Source organism: Rhinoderma darwinii, chromosome 11 (assembly GCF_050947455.1).
Source record: "Rhinoderma darwinii isolate aRhiDar2 chromosome 11, aRhiDar2.hap1, whole genome shotgun sequence".
Lineage (NCBI taxonomy): Eukaryota > Metazoa > Chordata > Amphibia > Anura > Rhinodermatidae > Rhinoderma > Rhinoderma darwinii.
In genome coordinates, this window is record NC_134697.1 from 34,813,353 (window position 1) to 34,826,706 (window position 13,354).

Below are 13,354 nucleotides of genomic sequence, written 5' to 3' on the forward strand. Positions count from 1 at the left end.
TGTTGCGGGTTTTCCCTATTGAATTCAATGGGAGGTAAAACCCGCAACAAAGAGCTTGTTGTTGCAACTTTTGTGGCGGAAATGCTGCGATTCCGCCACAAAAATCGCAAATGAAAAAAACAATTTTTATTTGACATTAATGTAAAAAAAAACTCATACTTTCCCCCTGCCGTAGTCCTAGCGATGCGATCCTCTTTTCTGAGCACAGCCCGGCCTCCTATTTCATCCCATGTGAATGCTGCAGCCAATCAAAGGCTGCAGTGGTCACGTGGACTACAGGTCCATCCTAGGAGACATGATTACGGCCGGGGTAAGTATGAACTTTTTTTCTTTGTTTTACCTGAAGGATTTCCGCAGTGGATATGCTGGCCGAAAAACTATTCCACTATTTGCTGCAGTTTTTTGGGTGGAATTCCCTGCGGCATGCAGCGTGGATACGCTGTGTGTTTTATCCGCCTAGTGTGTTAGTACCCTAAAATAGAACATGAACAAAATTAGTACAAATTCTATATTTTTTTCTCTTTTCTGTCATTCTTCCCTAAATAAGACCTACAAATTAACATAACAGCTCTAATTTTAAATAATGAGAAAGCCCTATGTGTCCCGCAAGAAAAGAAAAAAACATTTGAAATAAAAAAATCTTTAGAATACAGCATTCCAAAAGGTGAATGGCCCAAAACATCCCAGTTTCCAAAAGGGTTAATGACGTATACGTTTAACGTATCCCATAATAGTCTATAGGTGGCAGATGCCACTGTTAGGCTTCCGTCACATCCTACATTTGATATAGGCCAAAAATGTGATGTGAATGGTGCCTAAGAATGGAATTTGTTACAAAACTATATAGATCCTCACTTAACATGAAACCATTGTGTTTCATGTTAAAGTTGTAAAAATTTTGGTGTTTACACTTTACATAGTTGTTGCTACTTTAATATAATTGCTCATTGAGATATTTGGAGACCGCACCAGGAGTTTGTTTTTATTTTACTATTTTAAAAGAAGGTCGTCTAAATAATTCATTGGTTTTCATAAGAAAAGCAGTAATTCAGTCCCAAGACATGAAGATTTAGACACTGTAATGGGATTGAAGTTTTATCAAAGTATCCCTGCAGGCAAAGCGCTAAATTACTAGTAAGAAACATTTATACAATTGTGTGAGATGAACTTTGGGGATAAATATGAATCACTGTGGGTTGTCTATAAAACCCTTTTCAAATCTGCCAGCTGAAAAGCCGTACGTCTGCATTCAAGAACAGGGATGGCATTCATACTTTAGTTAGGACATGTTCCGTACTTCTGTATATGAGAAATCTTAATAACATTAATCTAGTAGACGGTTTAAATTTCAAGGGCTGTATGAGATTTGAAAATCATGGCTGCTTTAGCCCCTGTTCACACAGTTTTTTTGACACGTTTTTTTAAACACGGAAACCGCGTCGGAAAACGCGCCAAAAACGTTTGAAAATGCCTCCCATTGATTTCAATGGGAGGCGGAGGTAGTTATTTTCCCCCGCGAGTGGTAAAAAACCTTTGCGGAAAAAAGAAGCGACATGCCCTATCTTCGCACATTTACGCCTCTGACCTTCCATTGACATCAATAGGAAGCATATTTCGTGGCATTTTTGCCTGTGGCGCTCAATGGGCGCAAGCGAAAAATGCGGCAAACGGCCTGCAAAAAAAACTCAGTGTGAACTCAGCCTTATTCCTGAAACAGTGCCACTCTTTTCCATTGGCTGTTTCTGGTATTGCAGCTCAATCCCAATATTACCAAACAAATCCATATCTAAAGCATGTTAAAAAAAAAAAAAAAAAGCAGCATGCTCTACAACTGCCGTAAAACCAAAGCAGCTAAATAGGAATTTACGTTGCACATTTAGAGTGATATTCTACAGAAATGCTCTCTGTATATTCAACCTTAAAGGGGCAAATTGTATGTGTATTTTCCTCGCGTGAAATCCGCAATCAGTCTCCATGTCAATAAGTGAAATGTGGAAAAACCGGAGAATTTCCACGCGTGGATTAGTCCTAATAAATAGAACTTATCACGTAATCATCCCTAGCGCATCAAACTAGAAAGCATCAATCCGCGCATTTTTATGCCTCAAATAAGAGACGTGTAAACATACCCTTACACAGACAGCCAATTGATTTTAACAGTGTTATTCTCCATTTCACCTGTGGTACTGACTTCTTCAAAATACAGATTTTCTTAAAATAGTCCATCTTAACTTCCAGTTGCATTGCTAGCAGTGGGCCTTGGGGGCTCAAGCCCTGGATTTTTGGTTTGGGGGCCCCGAAGGAGCACTACTTTCAACTATATCTGCTTTCTCGGTTGAATACTATGGCGGATCCCGGAGCTGTCAGATCATTGCCCAACCATTCACACAGCTTTGTAGGCCGTATGTCTAAATTGGCCTGGGGCCAACGTCGCCGGTGCCGTGCAGTAACCTCATTGCGCCCCCCTGAGATAACATCTGAGCTGCTCGGTTTGTGATGGGTTAGGGGAGTATTAAATTTGTTATTTTAAGAGGCACTATTACTATGTGTGGGTGCGCTAAAAGGGTACTATTACTATGTGGGGGCATTAACGGGTCTCTGTTACTGTGTGGATTACAAACATGGATCTATTATTGAGTTGGAGGCACTCTTTGGGCATTAATGCTGTGTGAGGGGCACTTCTACTGTGTGGTTCATTATTACAGTCTAAGGGGAACTAAGGGGTCGCTATTACTGTGGGACCTAAGGAGGCACTATTTCTATCAAGGGTAGTATCTGTTTGCCACTATTAATTGTGGGGGTGCTATCCCTATGGAAATGTATTTGCAGCAGTAGGGCACTGTTGAAGGGGCAGCAGGATGGTAACTTTGTGTAGAAAGTGGGAATGTGCTGGAAAAGCGAGCATCAAACTCTGCAGCTCCGAGTCATCGTGGCGGGATAGAGCAGAAAAGGGAATGAACTATACCAATACGGAGAACGCCCATTATCCCCCTCCACCTCAGTAAAAGGTGTGTGTGTGTGTGTGTGTGTGTGTGTGTGTGTATATATATATATATAATCTCACACAAAAAATGGCGACAGCACACTGCAAACACCAATGTCACCTAAACCACTAAATATAAATAAATATGCATTACATGCTAAATCTACTTAGAATAGGGAGGATCTTAGCGCACATTTTGATAAAATTGTGTTTTCACACCTGTCCCGACAAGGCGTCCTCCATAGGTGGGGACCTACTGTGCACATACACCCAGAACTGGGACTAAGCCTACATATATACCTGGGGATGGTAGGAACCAGCATTAAACTAATTAAAATGACCCGGGCAGAATGGGAGGAATGCAAGATCAAAAAATGGAGGCAGTCACTAACCCCACATATATGGATCACATAAGCCACACAAAAGTTTGAACAGCACATTCCAACAAAATGAAAGAAAACGTATATACAGGTGCAAGAACGCCTGTGACTGCAAACTTATACAGCACACAAGAAAATGGCGACAACACACCACAAACACCAATGTCACCTAAGTCGCTAAATATAAATAAATATGCATTACTGCTAAATCTACTTACAATAGGGAGGTTCTTAGCGCACATTTTGATAAAATTGTGTTTTCCCACCTGCCACGACAAGGCGTCCTCCATAGGTGGGGGGACTTCAGACCCAACAATGCAGGCGAGCTGAAGGCCGCTATCAAAGCAACCTGGGCTTCCATAACACCTCAGCAGTGCCACAGGCTGATCGCCTCCATGCCACGCCGCATTGATAACACCTCAGCAGTGCCACAGGCTGATCGCCTCCATGCCACGCCACATTGATGCTGTAATTCATGCAAAAGGAGCCCCGACCAAGTATTGAGGGCATATACTGTACATACTTTTCAGTAGGCCAACAGTTTTGAAATTGAACTTATAGAATATTCTAAATTTCTGAGACACTAAATTTGGGGTTTTTATTAATTGTTACCATAATCATCAACATTTTAAAAAAAATTGCTGGAAATAGATTACACTGTGTGTGTAATGTCCGTGGCTGCGGGCCGTCAGCTCCAACCTCCCCCTCACAGCTGCAGCCACGAGTCAGCAAGTGTTGGCCCCAGCCTCCTCCCCAGGAGACGCCAGCGCTCGGATCCAGGAGGGTGCACGCGCACACTCGTCCCCGCTCTTATGCCTAGAACTAGGGGGCTGAACCCCTCTTATAGTACAGGGTACTCACGGGTCAAAGTTAGTCCATGAGGTCCAGTGCGCGCGCTGCCCCTTTAAGAGCGGGAACGAGCGTGGGATCCGGCATAGGTGAGTGGATGCGAGCGCTGGCGTCTCCTGAGGAGGAGGCTGGACCTCATGGACTAACTTTGACCTTTGAGTACCCTGGACTATAAGAGGGGTGCAGCCCCCTAGTTCTATGCCTGAGCGTTGTTGTGTTCCCTAAGTTTGTCTATGTGATGGCCTCCTAGTTGTTTCCTGTCCCAGTCCCTGTTCCAGTCCGTCTACCTATACTTGTTTCCAGTTCCTGTTCCTAGCAATCCATACCTTCCTGGTTTAGCACGGAGCCGTGCCAAAGTCGTGTCATGCTGCATCCACGTCTGACCTGCTTCACATCGCCTGACGTCCGCCTGCTACTTAGTCCAAGCCGAGCCTGCCCTGCCGCCGTCTGAGCTGCCACAGGTACCTATAAGAACTATAGACTATCAGCTGCTCCCTGTTGGCCAGCTGCCTTACCGCCACGGCGGTACGGCCCAGTGGGTCCACAGACCCTTCGTCACAGTGTGAATCTGTATAATATGAGTTTCACTTTTTGAATTGAGTTACTGAAATAACTTAACTTCTAATTCAAAAAGAGAGCGGCACTATAATGGCAGATAAATGGGTGCAATCCTCAGGGCCCAGACCTCCAGCGCTTTCACAAATACTTCAACAAATTAGGCAGCACTCCAGCCGTTTTTCAAAGTGAAGAAAAAAGTGTTTATTCACCCATCAGTATGCGACGTTTCAGCCTCAAACATGGGCCTTTCCCAAACAAACTCTTAGGGTATGTGCACACGACAACGCCAAATACGTCTGATATTACGGAGCTGTTTTCAGGAGAAAACCACTCCTGAATTTCAGAAGTTTTTACAAGTGCACGCGTTTTTCACGGCGTTTTTTACGGATGTAATTGGAGCTGGTTTTTATTGGAGTCCATGAAAAACGGCTCCAATTACGTCCCAAGAAGTGTCCTGCACTTCTTTGACGTGGGCATAATTTTACGTGCCGTCTTTTGACAGCGACGCGTAAAATTACAGCTCGTCTGCACAGAACATCGTAAGACCCTCTGCAAGCAATGGGCAGATGTTTGCCGACGTATTGGAGCCTTCTTTTCAGGCGTAATTCGAGGCGTAAAACGCCTCCATTACGTCTGAAAATAGGTCGTGTGCACATACCCTTAGTGTGTTCACAAGGTTTAAATAGGGGCATACAATACATTTAAGTAATTATATCCAATTAACACACAGTGTAAAAATATTGTGCGATTTTCAAATATATCGTAACTCCTATAGTAAGCATTAAATAATGCAAAAAGTGACAAGTGCAGTAAAAGTGACTGTGCAATAAAATACATAATATCCAAGTATTAATACATAAAGAAACTGAAAGGTAAAAAATGGCGCAAACATAGGGCATTACCCACATAGGATATGGAGTAAAAGATGTTGTAGTGATATGCTCACCTGGTGATGTTGTGCTAGGAACATGACACCCCTGTAGATAGGGTCTTTGATAAATGGATACAAGCAACGCGTTTCGGAGCCGGACTGGCTCCTTCCTCAGGCAGTATCACAGAGATAGAAGAACTATGCAGAAGGTACCAACACTTATACAGAAAAAAAACGGGGAAAAGACACTGACCGTGAGGAAAGGTCAGATTGTCAGTCTCTGTCGCATAATTGTGGTAAAGTTTGTGCCGCAGATGAAAAGATATATAATGACTTAAGTGTAGAAGTACCATTACGTGGAATTACTGAGTCTCCAGGCCATCGGACAGTAAATATATACTAATATTAAAATCAAGCAGCATGTATTGAAAACTTTCAGCAAAGGAAATACTCTTCTAGTGATGTAAACAGGAGTCAGGAATTCCATGTTGAGAAGCCCCTTCATTCTGAGGATCGTAGGGGTCCAAGCAAGATCCCCACCGATCAGAAAGTGATTGTACATCCATATCTAATGGTGGGAAAATCCTGTTAAGTCATTGGTTAGCACAAATGAGGGGTGGAAGTAGTGTTGCCACGAGGTCAGTTAACCGCCGGCCCTGCTGGTATTTTCACTAGGAGTCCAGTACTTGTAAAAAAATAAAATAACCGGCAATAGCAAGAGACAGTAATTTGACATAAGTGCGTGTGCAGTGAGATTACTTCCTATTTGGCGTAAACATCAGCAGTGTCATCACTAGCCAAGTGTGGGGGATATTTACTCGGCAGCTGGACATGGGCAAACTGCATGCCTGTGCTTCCCCGGGAGTCAAGAGCGGAGAACAGAAAGTTATACGGAGTCATTGTCTGTCTGTCTGAAGCCCCCAGTGGCAAATCACACTCTAAGTGTAAGGTTATTCACCCAAAATCACACCAACTTTTTTACCCATGTTAGGATGAATTAACTTAAACCGTGAGCTATATATATTTTTTTGTACAGTGTCCGGTTTGAGCATCCGGCAGCATAAACCAGAATATCACACTTGATGTTTACACTTCGTATTTGCCAACACATAGCATGCCGTGGAAGCCACAAGATTCTGTCACACCTGATGATAATCCTTGAAAGCTTTGGCTAAATGCCAGATTCATGGAAACAAAGACGTGACAAGCCAATGTGAACATAGGTATTTGAAAGAACAATTTTATCCAGTGTCGGCCTAGAGTTCTTTGACCCACCAGAGGAGATGATTCTGAGGGCCCACGCTTCTTCTGTAAAGAACATGCGCACGTCCACTTTCAATTGCATTGTATACGTTTTGTTAACTTTGCACACAAAGGACATATCCTTAATAATATCTAATAGGTTATTTCTGAATCAACTCATAAGAAATACACTCTAGTGTTAAATGATTGGCTCCAAATTGGGTTATCTTCTGCAGAGCTTATTAGTGTCAAAGCCTGTGCCCGTAGGTTGGTACTCTGGTGGCCCAGTGCAACCCCGATATTCAGGGCCGACGTCAGCACCTGGTAAACCTGGGCAAGTGACGGGGGACACAATACACTTGGGGGGGGGGTCCACTCGGCCGCCGGTTGCTGATGCTGCCGTCGTCACGGCATCACTGTCCATATATGAGAGGAGTCCCAGGCAGAGCGCTAGAAGCGGCTCTTTTCCGGGACTCCGTCTCTAGGGAAGCCCCTGACATCACTGTCCATATATGGACGGTGTTGTTAGGAGCAGAGCCCCTGTTGCCACACAGAGCTGACCGGACGCACATTCAGTTGGGTTCAACGCTGGAGCCTTGCTCCAGCATTCACTGTGACTTGAGCGACTCGGCGCAGGCAGGCGCGATGTAGTGACGTCATCGCGCCTATCTGCGCCGAGTCACTCACATCGCAGTGGGGAGGAGGAAAAGGATCTCCTCCACCTGTTCATGGGAACGGGGATAGGTAAGTAATTATGTTATTATTTTTCTATTCTGTACATACATATTGGGTAGGGGAGGGGGGCTTATATGGTAGCTGCTGAGGGGGCATTATACTGTATGGGGGGCATTATACTGTATGGGCAGCTATTGGGGGCATTTTCCTGTATGAGGGGCATTATACTGTATGTGGCAGCTATGGAGGGCATTATACTGTATGGGGGTGTTATACTGTATAAGGGCATTATCCTGTATGGGGTGCATTATACTGTATTTGGCAGCAATGGGGGTCATTATACTGTATGGGGGCATTATACTGTATGGGGTAAGCTATGGGGGTCATTATATTGTATGGGGGCATTATATTGTATGGGACAGCTATGGGGCATTATCCTGTATGGGGGGCATTATCCTGTATGGGGAGCATTATACTGTATGGGGCAGGTATGGGGAGCATTATACTGTATGGGGCAGCTATAGAGGGCATTATACTGTATGGGGGCATTAATACTGTGTGGGGCAGCTTTTGGGGGGCATTATACTGTGTGAGGGGCATTATACTGTATGTGGCAGCTATAGAGGGCATTATACTGTATGGGGCTTTTTACTGTATGGGGCTTTTTACTGTATGGGTGCATTATACTGTATGGGGGCTTTATACTGTATGTGGCAGCTATGCGGGCCATTATACTGTATGGGGGAATTATACTGTATGGGACAGCTATGGGGGGCATTATACTGTGTGGGGCAGCTATGGAGGGCATTATACTGTATGGGGGCATTATACTGTATGGGTCAGCTATGGAGGGCATTATACTGTATGGGGCAGCTATGGGGGAATTATACTGTAAGTGGTCAGCTATGGGGGGCATTATACTGTGTGGGGGCATTATACGGGGTCTGTCAGGCAAGGCCGCTGGACATAGGCATGCACAGGGGTCTGGTGGTATTGGGGAGGGGTGCCCCAAGCTGAATTCCTGTTCCAGGGCCCATGAGCCCTTAGCTACGCCCCTGGTCCAAAGCAGAGTGCTAGTAGTGCTCTGCCCGACTCCATGGCTCTGGGGTTGCCCCTGACAACACTGTCCATATATGGACTGTGACGTCAGGGGCTCCTCCTGAAGTGGAATGCCCAGCCGGACCGTCGGCAATGCTCTGGCTGGGGATTCCGCTCCTAGAGGGAACCCCAATGGCACTACCTACAGGGAGGGGGGCTGTGTGGCACCACCTGGGAGGGGGGCTGTGTGGCACTATCTACAGAGTTCACAAAATTTATGGGGGTACAAACTAGGGGCCTAACTTCTATATAGGGGCATAAACAGGGCCTAACGTCTATATGGGGGCACAAAGTGACGTTTTCTGCCATGTTACTACCGCTGTGAGTTCCCCTGCAATGGGGCCTACTAAGTCTGTGTCGCCCAAGGGCCCACATAAACCTGGAGACGGCCCTGCTGATTTTACACTGTTACAAGATTGTAAGCTCTTATGGGCAGGGATCTCTTCTTTTTGTGTCATTGTTTTATTTATTAAGTCGTCATTTTATTTGTTTGTTACTTCTACTGTAAAGTATTCCGGAATATGTTAGCACTATATATATATTAAAGGGGTATTCAAGTCCCAAAAAATTGATGACCAAAAAATAGACGTTCAATATCTGATCGGTCGTGGGTCCGACTCCCGACACACCCACCAATCAGCTGTTTTGAAGGGGCTGCAGCGCTTGAACGCACGCTGCTTCCCCTTAATTTCCTTTACTGCTCGCACTGTGAATCGCTGACACACTTGTAGAGGCGGTACACAGTATTACAGCCTTCTCACATTGAAGTGACTAATAGACTGTAATACTGTGAGTGCTGCGACCCTTTCAAAACAGCTGATTTGGCGGGGGTGCAGGGATTCGGACCGCATCCGATTAGATATTGATGGCATATCCTGAGAATAGGTCATCAATTTTTTTGGATCTGGACAACCCCTTTAAAGGGAACCTGTCACCAGCATTTCACCTATTGTACTTTACTCACCTGTCGCTGGCCGATGCTGTCAAAAGTTCATTGCCGTTATCCCTTCCACTAAACTACTCCTCCGAACGTAAACAATGGTCTGAAAACATTTTGCGCCTTTTATGGTAATAATCTGGCAGTCTTGTTCGTTCCTCTTCTTATGGCAGCCCAGCGCCGAAAACTGTCCCGCTCTGATTGACTAAGTCTCGCGTGAGCTAGTGCGCATGCGCCTATCATGTATGGTCCGATACCCTTCCCTGCTAAGTCCAGGCCTCAAATATAGTTACTGCGCATGTGCCGCTATTGTGTCCCTTTGTGCGGACGCACCAGAACAGGACATCGATGCACAAGCGCGGGATTTTGTGTTTGCTGGGGGGAGGCGAAGAGCTGTCAATCAAAAATAAGGAGGCGGGGTTAACGTGGAAAGGCTTGAGGATATTACTCTTTTTTTAACCAAAATATGACTTTCATGCTCATTAGCATACGGCACAGGAACCCTAAAAAAAATGAATACTAAAGGTACAGAGCCGACTTAAGATTGAAGATAATTATAGGTTACATAAGAATGATTTTTCACCCACTTCCAGCAGGTATTGCTGGTTTAATAGGTGAAATGCTGGTGACAGGTTCCCTTTAAGATTATTATCATAAGAAGGAGATTTATGTAGCATAGTAAAGGTTTTAGAAGGGAAATCTCTGTGACTGTGTCATATATATTTTTTCAACATAACAAAACTGAAATAATTTAATGAATCCAGGAAACTGACTCAATTGTGGTGTTGTCTTCTTAAAAGAACTTCAGCACCTGGATTAGGATTTACAATAAAGCCCTCTGTTTTATTCACGCTAATCTTCAGGCTTCGTCTATTCTTCCAGGACTTGGATTGGTAAATCGACAGCATTATTCATGAGTCTAAGGATTAGTTCTTATTACAGTTGCGCCATTCTATAGAGAAGTAGCATTCAGTTATGTGTCCTTCGTTACTCCTGCAGGAACCAGAGAATTAGCAGTATATGGTGTGATGAGTACGTCTAAGGATGAAACCCACCTGAGGTGTTCTGGTGGGCCTTGTCTGTATTGCTCAGGCCCTTATTACAAGTCTCCTGACATCCTATTCTTTTCTTACTTGTATAAAAGTACAGAAGTGGAAAGTGTCCCATGAGATCAGAACAATCATGTTGGTTCTATTCTTTAGAGAAGACCTGCCTGCTCTTCTGATCGGTCTGTTTAGTAAATACTTGTATTCTCCATAAAATAACAATTGTGCAGTTCCTCTGTTATTCTTCCTGGAAATTTATGAATAAACTATAGTCTGACGCACTCCTTTTACATTTGGGTTTTCTCATTCCCCCTGTCAATTTATTAAAAATACTGGTGAATAGATTCTGTTCGCTTCCCTAGCTCTGTATCTAAATTCTTTGGTAAGGCAGAGTGGTTTGTTGGGGTCCCCCAGCACCCGGCGCACATGCTTCCTCACAGGCCATCCTGCCTAGCTATGCCCCTGGTTAGACCGTGTATTCCTAGCAACCAGACTGTCTCAGGTGTCTCAACTCAAAACTGGATTGGCACTGTCCGTCTGCATTATGTAAAAAGAGAAAAATCGGATTAATAATGTTTGAATGTAAAACTGGCTAAATCGTGGTCTATCAGAATTCATTTTAAAATTTAGAGCTATGGTCACAATGAAATCTGTTATTTGAACGATACATCTAAAAAGACCATTTTGAATAAACTGAACTGAGCAAGTCTTGCTGTCTGTCTGCCTCAGTGAAATATTGGGATATGTTCTCTACAGCATCATCAGATAAAGTTACTAATAGAAAGTGCAGATGTTCCTCTTATGTCCGAGACTCTTCCTGACATTCACATTGACCACCGGACACCCCCTTCCTGACTTTCTTCTAGGAAGAAAAGATAATATGAAACGAATTCTGTTTTTACTACTTTATTATCCATGTGAGAATTCAAGGGAAGATTCCAGAACCAATAATGTAACATTAGTAGTATTTTCATTAGATTGTATGAATGAAAAAAAATGTGCAGATCAAAGAGATTTAACTGAGGGAGGACGGATATGTCCGTCTTGTGACCGCGGCCATTGTATAGAACTATTGCAGATGCCGTATTATAAATAAGCGGCACAGATCTACTGGTTCGTAATAATATAATAATTCATATTTTTTTTGTTAGAAGTAACAATGACATAACCCTACTCTGTTGTATTGGATGAATGTTTTCCTGGCAGTTGAGGAGAGGAATAGTCAAATTTAATAGACACCATACAGGTCGCATAATTCATTCTGCAGAGTGCAGATACCATATTCTATTTATAGGGCGAGTTATTCATTCTGCGTGTGTTTTTAATAGTATTTATAATAGTTCTTCATTGATTACTTGGTATTTTTGATGTCTTGTTTATCTGCTTATCATGGGATCTTTAATCACTATGGATGTCTGCGGCAAAAAACTAAAATAGCCCCCCCTTCCTGAATTGGAGACGGCGCAAATGTGGACTGTGTGTCTGTGAATATGCTGCCCTCTGCAGTCAGGGAAGTGTACTGCCTGAGGCAAAGTTCTCATCTCACCTCATGGATGGTGGTGCTCCCATGTTGTAAATGTAGTGATGACTCCTGTCTGTCAAAGGCGTATGTACAATAGGCGCCTATGTAACTTCTATGGGGCCCTTGAAGAGAAGTGGCCCAGTCTTCTTTGGTCTCATCCCCTTTGCTATTAGGTGGCAAGAACCTAGGGCTGGGCAATTATGACCTAAATCAAAATCACGATTAATTGAACATGTAACCTCGATTACAATTATTTAGATCACACCCCTTTTTGCATGCTATGCCATTGAATTCATATTTATTCCTTGAGCCTGCTGTATACTACTGTATATAATATACCACCTGACACTGCTCCACACAGTATAGTGCTCCCCACACAGTATAATGCCCCATAGCTGCCCCTATAACTGCCTTCACACAGTATAATGCCCCTATACTCTGCGATCCCCAGAGTATAATGCCCCCATAATTGCCCCGACAGAGTATAATGCCCCTCATAGCTGCTACCACAGAGTATAATGCCATTAATAACTGTCCTCCACACAATGTAATGCCCAGTCATAACTGCCCTCACACCGTATAATGTCCTCATAGCTTCATCTATATAGAATAAGGCCCCCATAACTGACTTCTACGCAGTATAATTCGCCTATAGCTGCCCTCACACAGTATAATGCCCCCATATATGCACACTACACAGTATAAAGTCCCCCATAGCTGCCCCCACAGCTGCCCCCAATAGTGCCTGATAAAAATAATAATATACATACTCACCGTTGCAATGACGAGTGGATGGGATCCCTGTGCTCCTCTGGTGTGTGCGGCTCGGAGCAGACAGGCGCAATGACGTCACTGCCTCGTGTCCGGCGTTACATAGTGAATGGTAGGGCAGGGACCTTACGGTCTGCTGCTCTACCATTTGGATTCAACTGTATCTGTGTCCTGAAGACGCAGATACAGTTTAAAACTGGAGAAAATAATTGATGAAACCAAAATTGCAAGATGACGTAAATTATGATTGCGCTGAATTTCGATTATTTTTCGATTAATTGCCGAACCCTACAAGAACCTGTGCAGTACTACCCTCTACAAAGGAACTGCATTATTAGCAAACAAGCGGGTGAGGAATTGACCCAACGGTCATGGAAAAAGAGTGGAAACAACCATCAGGACCTTCTGTCCTTGGTGGAAAA